Source organism: Elephas maximus, chromosome 19 (genome assembly GCF_024166365.1).
Source record: "Elephas maximus indicus isolate mEleMax1 chromosome 19, mEleMax1 primary haplotype, whole genome shotgun sequence".
NCBI classification, from domain to species: domain Eukaryota; kingdom Metazoa; phylum Chordata; class Mammalia; order Proboscidea; family Elephantidae; genus Elephas; species Elephas maximus.
This window is the reverse complement of record NC_064837.1, coordinates 71,592,879-71,599,927: the sequence shown is the minus strand read 5'-3', so window position 1 is coordinate 71,599,927 and position 7,049 is coordinate 71,592,879. Positions and strand designations below refer to the sequence as shown.

At 53.5% G+C, this 7,049-nt stretch overlaps 1 pseudogene; it reads left to right on the top strand.

Moving 5' to 3' along the window:
- Positions 1-3,422: 3,422 nt before the first annotated feature.
- LOC126063081 (ribosomal biogenesis factor-like) lies at positions 3,423-3,720 on the top strand (annotated as a pseudogene).
- Positions 3,721-7,049: the final 3,329 nt, after the last annotated feature.

Genomic DNA, 7,049 nt, shown 5'->3' with positions numbered 1-7,049 from the left:
GGTGGGAGGCAGGACAGGCCGGGGCGGGCTGGAAGGGGGTGTGGACATTCCTGCCGTAGGCAACCTGGTGGGAAGCCAGCCTGGGACCCGCCCTGCTGGGAGGGGAGCCACCAACTAGGTCTCACATCTGAGCCTGCACCAGTCTGTCTGCCAGAGGCTAAGATTTATAAACACCTTTGGGAACGCCCCTCCCAGCTGGGCTCTTCAGGTGTGCAAATGTGCAGCCTGGGCCCTGGGAACCTGCTGGACTGGAGTGCAGAGCCCTGGACAGGCGCACCTGTTCCTCTGGCCACTCCAGTCTGCAGGTGGCAGCTTGCTTTGGTGAAGAAAGTGTGTGTCTATGAATGTGGGTGTCCGCATGCATGTCTGTGTGTCTGAGTATGTATTTGTGTGTGTGTCTATGTGCATGTCTCTGAGTGTGTCAGTGTGTGTATTTGTGTGTGTTTGTGTCTGTGCATGCGTGTTTGTGCATGTCTGGGTGTGTGCACATACGAGTACGTGTGTTTGCGCATATGTCTGTTAAGTCCCCAGGGTGCCTACCACCCTCTTCAAAGGAGACTGGTTTGGTTTGAGTGGACCAGTGAGGCTAGTTAGGGGCCTGCCTCACACTCCCAGAAGGCCCTGGGGATTTCCCGAGGCTCTGGGTCTGGGGGCATGAGGGCAGTTATTTCGTACACCCCCGCCCCAATAGATCCAGAGCCCAGTGTGGGCAGTTATGAGGGCACCTCCTCTGTAAACAGATGACTGTCAGCCTTTAGAAATGTCTCTGCTCCTGAAGAGAGAGTCCTCACCACTTCAGTTTTCCGGGAGAAGTGCAGGTTTCTGCCTAGGGAGAGGGTGGGAGTGAGGCAGCCCTGCCCCCTTCCTCATCAGCCCACCCTACCCAGACCTAGTAGGTGTGCCAGAATATTCCAGGCTCTGGGGACAAGCTGGGCGGGTGGTGAGGTGTGGGGAGGGCAGCCAGGCTCCTTCCAGTCTTCCCTGGCCTGCCTTCCTCTGGTACTGACCTCACCTGCCTTCTTCACCCCCTACCATCTGCTGCCCCTGCTGCCTTGTGCTGTGCCCATCCCCATCGCTAAGGTTGGACCTCTGCCCAATCACCAAGCACCCCACTGTTTCTCTGCCAGCCTCTCTTCCCACCCCACAACCAAGAACCCCAAGTCCAGCTGACCCAGCCTCTGAACGCCCTCTCACGTGTGCTCCCAGGACCCTCCTCTGCACCTTCTCCTCTAGGCCATGTCCTCCTTGCGTGGTGGGCGTGGGACCCTAGAGGTCCCTGCCTCCCTCCCTCTGAGGCCCTGTGAGCTAGGCGGGCTGGACCTCCTGCCCCAGACAGTGGGGAGAGGCCAGGCCCTGTGATGGTGCCGACCACAAGGCTCCCAGGACTGTCCCCATCCACCGCCCATCTCTCAGGGGGGTCTGCTGCCCAAGCACCCGTCTGACTCCCACCCTACATCTGGCAAAGGGCAGGTGGGCCCATCTCAGAGAAGGTAAACTGAGGCACAGAAAGGCTGCCTGAACTGGGCTTGCCAACAGTCCTCAGCCAAGGGACACATCTGCTACTAGACCCGAACATGAAGTTGTGCCCCAAAATCTTCACTGTGAAAGGCCAGGGACGCCACTCCACTTACCAACAGGAGCCTGGGGCACCAGATATGACATGGCTCTCCAGGCTACCTTCAGCCCCCTGGCGTCTGGTCCCTAGGGAGGTCCAGAGGCACTGCCCAGCCCTGGCCCTGACTGTGGGGAGTGGAGTTTCCCCCGCAAGGCAGGTGACCACCTTCCCCTAGCCCAGGCTCCTTGAGTGACGCCACCCTCCTGAGAAGGGGGGTGCACGGGAGTGGTGCTCTTGCCCTGAGCCAGCATCAAGGTCGTTGGCTGGGCAGAGCCACATTAAAGGTTTCCAGCATGGCTGGATCAAATCAGGCCACTTAGGGTGGGCGGAGGCAGCAGGAAGGGCCCTGCTGCCTGCCTGGACAGGGCCAGGCTCAGATCAGACAGCAGAGGGCTGGGGGCCAAGCAGCACGGACGGTGGGGTGGGGGGAGGTGGGGGGGTGGGAGGGGAGACAGGTGGGCAGGGCCCCACCTCTGGCACTGAGGCAGCAGGGCAGGACTGCAGTGGCCCTGTGACCTCATTAAGGTGACAAAGAAAATCCCATTTCCAAACAGGGTCCCATTCCCAGGTGCAGGGTTAGGACTTCCACGTGTATTTTGGGAGATGCAATTCAACCCCTGACAGGTAGGAACTGCAGGCACTGAGGGGTGGGAAAGTGCTTCTTACCCCCCATCCCTATCCCAGAAGGTTCCTGGTAAGGGGTGGTGGTCGGGGGCGGGTTAACCAGTAAGCAAGGCATGCATAGGCTTACTTGTTTTCTTACTAATCTGTAGCTCACAATCTTTGTTGTGGTGAAAAACAGGTGAAAGTGTGCACTACAGATAAGTAAGTAAGCACAAGTAAGCCTGTGAGTACCCTGTTTTTTGGGTCCTCCATCCCTGGTGGTGGTGACGGTCCTGGTGGCTGTGGTGCACATGTGAGTGGCCTGGGTTTTGACTCAGATGGACAGGGACTCACTGCACAAGCTTTGCACATGGGAGCCACGCGGGGCCACAGCAACAGCAAGGATTGAGGCGAGGGCTGCTTGAAGCCCAGGTTGACCAGCCACATCACAGGACTGCTGTGCGATCCCAGCCCATCTGCCATGTTTGAAGGGAGATTCCCAAACTCCTAAAGCCAGAAGGCCAGGACCAGCTGCCATCGAGTTGCCCCTGACTCGTGGTGACCCCATGTGTGTCACAGTAGAACTGTGCTCATAGCAGTGGCTTTTATGTGCCCAAAGGACATGAAAGCAACGAGCCAAAGAGATACTTGTACATTGAGGTTCATAGCAGCAGTATTTACAACAGCCAAAAGGTGGAAACAACCTTAAGGTCCATCAACAAATGAATGGATACCCAAAATGTGATATGTACATACAATGGAATAATACTCAGCCATAAAGAGAAATGAAATCTTGATACAGGCAACAACACAGATGAACCTCAAGAGCATTACATTAAGTGAAATAAGTCAGACACGAAAGGACACGTATTGTATGATCCCACTTGTATGAGACACCTGGAGCAGGCAAATGCGGGAGTGAGGTGGGGAGGTGTAGCTTAGGGGACACTGAGTTTCTGCTAAGGGCTGTGGAATAATTTGGAAATGAACAGGTAGTGATTGATGCTGGCTGCCCAACATGGTGGACATGGTTAATGTCACTGAGCTGTACACATAAAAATGGCTGAAACCGCAAATGTTTTGTTATATGTATTTCACTACAACAAGAATTAAAATAAACTTAGTGGCTTGAAACAACGCAGATTTGGAGCAAATGGCATCACCTGGGACTTGAGCAGCTGCACGCATGCGGGAATCAAAAACAATGGCCAAGAAGAAGCTACAATGGCAGGAATCCAGGAAGGCAGGCCACATAGCCAGCCAAGACGTCAGGTCTAGAAACAAAGTAATGCCAGTCACTGCAGGCCTTCAAAAGATAAACACTGTGAATGATGAAAAAGTTAACGAGGCAACAAAGCTTTTGTAGATGAACAAAAGGAACTCACGCACTTCTCAAAACGTCTTTCCCTTGAACCACTACAGAAATGACTGATCCCTCAGCAGCTTCATGAAGAGAACCCATTGATGCTGACAAGGCTACAAGGTTAAGGGCTCCGTTGTAATACAGTAGTTGTTAGGTGCCATTAAGTCGGTTCTGACTCATAGGGACCCTATATACAACAGAACAAAATACTGCCCGGTCCTGCGCCATCCTCACAATCATTGTTATGCTTAAGTCCATTATTGCAGCCATGGTGTCAATCCGTCTCATCGAGGGTCTTCCTCTTTCTCGCTGACCCTGTACTTTACCAAACATGATGTCCTTCTCCGGGGACGGATCCCCCTGACAACATGTCCAAAGTATGTGAGACATAGTCTCGCCATTCTTGCTTCGATCTGGTTGTACTTCTTCCAAGACAGATTCATTCGTTCTCTTGACAGTCCATGGTATATTCAATATTCTTTGCCAACACCACAATTCAAAGGTGTCAATTCTTCTTAGGTCTTCCTTATTCATTGTCCAGCTTTCACATGCATATATGAGGTGACTGAAAACACCATGGTTTTTGGGTCAGGCACACCTTAGTCTTCAAGGTAACATCTTTGCTCTTCAGCACTTTAAAGAGGTCCTTTGCAGTCGGTTTGCCCAATGCAATGTGTCTTTTGATTTCTTGACTGCTGCTTCCATGGTGTTGATTGTGGATCCAAGTAAAATGAAATCCTTGACAACTTCAATCTTTTCCCTGTTTATCATGATGTTGTTTATTGGTCCAGTTGTGACGATTTTTGTTTTCCTTATGTTGAGGTGTCATCCATACTGAAGGCTGTGGTCTTTGATCTTCATTAGTAAGTGCTTCATGTCCTCTTCACTTCCAGCAAGCAAGGTTGTGTCATCTGCACAACGCAGGTTGTTAGTGAGCCTTCCCTCCAATCCTGATGCCCCGTTCTTATTCACATAGTGCAGTTTCTCAAAGTATTTACTCAGCATACAGATTGAATAGGTATGGTGAAAGGATACAACCCTGAAGCACACCTTTCCTGACTTTAGACCATGCAGTATCCCCTTGTTCTGTTTGAACGACTGCCTCTTGATCTATGTACAGGTTCTTCATGAGCACAATTAAGTGTTCTGGAATTCCCATTCTTTACGACGTTAGCCATAATTTGTCATGATCCACGCAGTCGAATGCCTTTGTATAGTCAATAAAACACAGGTAAACATCAAACAGTAGTGATACATAAATTCCAAATAAAGAACAATAAGTTTAATGTTTTATAAAAAAAAAATTACAAACATTTATTATCTCAGTTTCTGCGGGTCAGGAGTCTAGGTCCTCTGGTCGAGGTCTCTCATAGGCTGCAATCGAGGCTTGCCTGTGGCGATTCCCCATCTGAGCTGCCTCAGGTGTGTCTGCTGAGCCACAAGGGCCAGCACTCCTAGAACTGAGCCTCACAGCCTGCAGGTGTGAGATGCCAATCTCTGTCTGGGCAGAGTGCTCTCAGCCCTCACCTTTCCCTGAGCAGAATGCTTGCCCCAGGGGCATGTTCACACTTCCGCTGTCACTCCAAATTCTAGGCTTTGGCAATGTGCCATGTCAGTTAAGAAACTTTTGGTTCTAAGTCACTGGAAACTCAGCTCAGACTGGCTGGGAGGATAAATGGATCATCACACTAAAAGATCACAACACTAAAAAAGGTAAGTCTTCAGGAAAGGCTCAATCGGGGCTCTGGCTCCATGCCTTTGGGACTCTGTGCTTCACCTTCATCCTCCACTGGCTCCAGCAGTCTTCCCATCTGCCCCCCGCCCCCACATACACCTTTCCCCTAACCCGCAAACAAAATTCCTGAGTCACTGCACGATTAGAGCAACCAAGGCCATGTGTCCTCTTCTGGTCAGTCACTCTGCTGTGTGCTGACTGGCCTGGGCTCTAAGGCTGGCGGGGGAAGTCCAGAACCTGTTAGGAAGGAGGCAGGGGAAGCCAGGGCTGGCAGGCACCCCGGGTGTGCGCCACAGGCTGTATGTGCAAATAAAACTGTCGAAATGTCTTGCCAGGGAAAGAGGGTGGGCCCAGCTCCACTCCCGGACTCTTGGGGAAGATACTCTGTCTGGCAGCTGAGAGTGGGAGCAGAGTGACAGCAGAGACAGAGTTGTGGCTGCCTTCTGTGTGCCTGGTCCCTTGCAGCCCCACCTAGCTCACCCAAGGAGCGGCTGGAGTGGCATGCCAGGCCAGAGCGCAGGCCTCCTTGAGCCACCCAGATAGGTGGGCCTGCACCGCACTTTGCGTGGGACCTTGCTTAGGAAACTGAGTCACCACAGCCTTGGAAGGAGTGGACGGGCACCCTACAGTCCCCAGAGGATCCTTCTTGTTCTGAGAGTTTAAAGGTAAAACCTGCCTGACCCTGACCCTGACCCTGACCCTGACCCTGACCCTGACCCCGACCCTGACCCTGACCCTGACCCCGGCCCTGACCCTGACTGTGGCCTGGTGGATCTCCAAGGGGGGGGCATCTGCAAAGCCCACAGTGACCAGGACTCCAGGGACCACTGGGACCTGTCTCAGGATAGCCCACCCATGGTGCCAGGTGCCCTCAGAGAATGAAGCACTGGGGGGCAGTGTAGGCAATGGTGGCCTCTGGCTGGGGCCTCCAGGGCTGGAGGTACAGGGGAAAGGGAGCCCTGTGGGGGCCCTGAGCTTCCTGATAACAGGCATGTGGGGTCTGGAGCTGTCATTTGGAAAATAAAGCTCCCCTGAAGGTGAGAAGTGACCCCCTGTGGTTGCAGGACAGGAGGGCTGTGGTGGAGGCAGAAGGGGTGCAGAGGCCTGGGGCCATGCTGGAAGCTCACTAGGCCCCGCCCTCAGGTTCCCTCCAGGGCACTCCTGCATCCAGCTCCCTCTCAACTCCATCCCACCAGCCCTGCCTGTTCCCCACCTAAATCTCACAGTCACACCCCAAAAATATTCACCATATGCATTCACAGCTTCTTCCCACAACTTGAATCTGCTGGAGTCTCTCCCCCGCTGCACACCCTCCATCGCCCCCTGCCCCTAACATGGAGCCTACAACTCAGTCAGATAGATAGACACTTGTGGCAGGACAGAGGGACTGGGGAGCTGCTCCCCAGCCTCGCCCCCTCCTTCATCCCCACTTATGCTCAAACCGTTGATTCTGTTCATCCCAAGGCAGAACCAGATGTCTCCTCCCTCTGAGACCTTGTGGGTCCCCGATGTCTCACCCGGTCCCTCTCGGCCAGGTGTCCTTCCTTCGTGGAATTGGTTGTGGTTTCTGCATTCCTGTCCCCATCAGCCTGGTGGGACACGATATCCTCACATCAGTCCAGCCACCAACCACGCTTCCTGGGGTCAGTGCTTGGTCTGATGCTCAAGGGGTGCTGGCTGCCAGTGATGCTGGGGGACCACTGGGGGCCTCGGTCAGCTAGGAACCAGCCCAC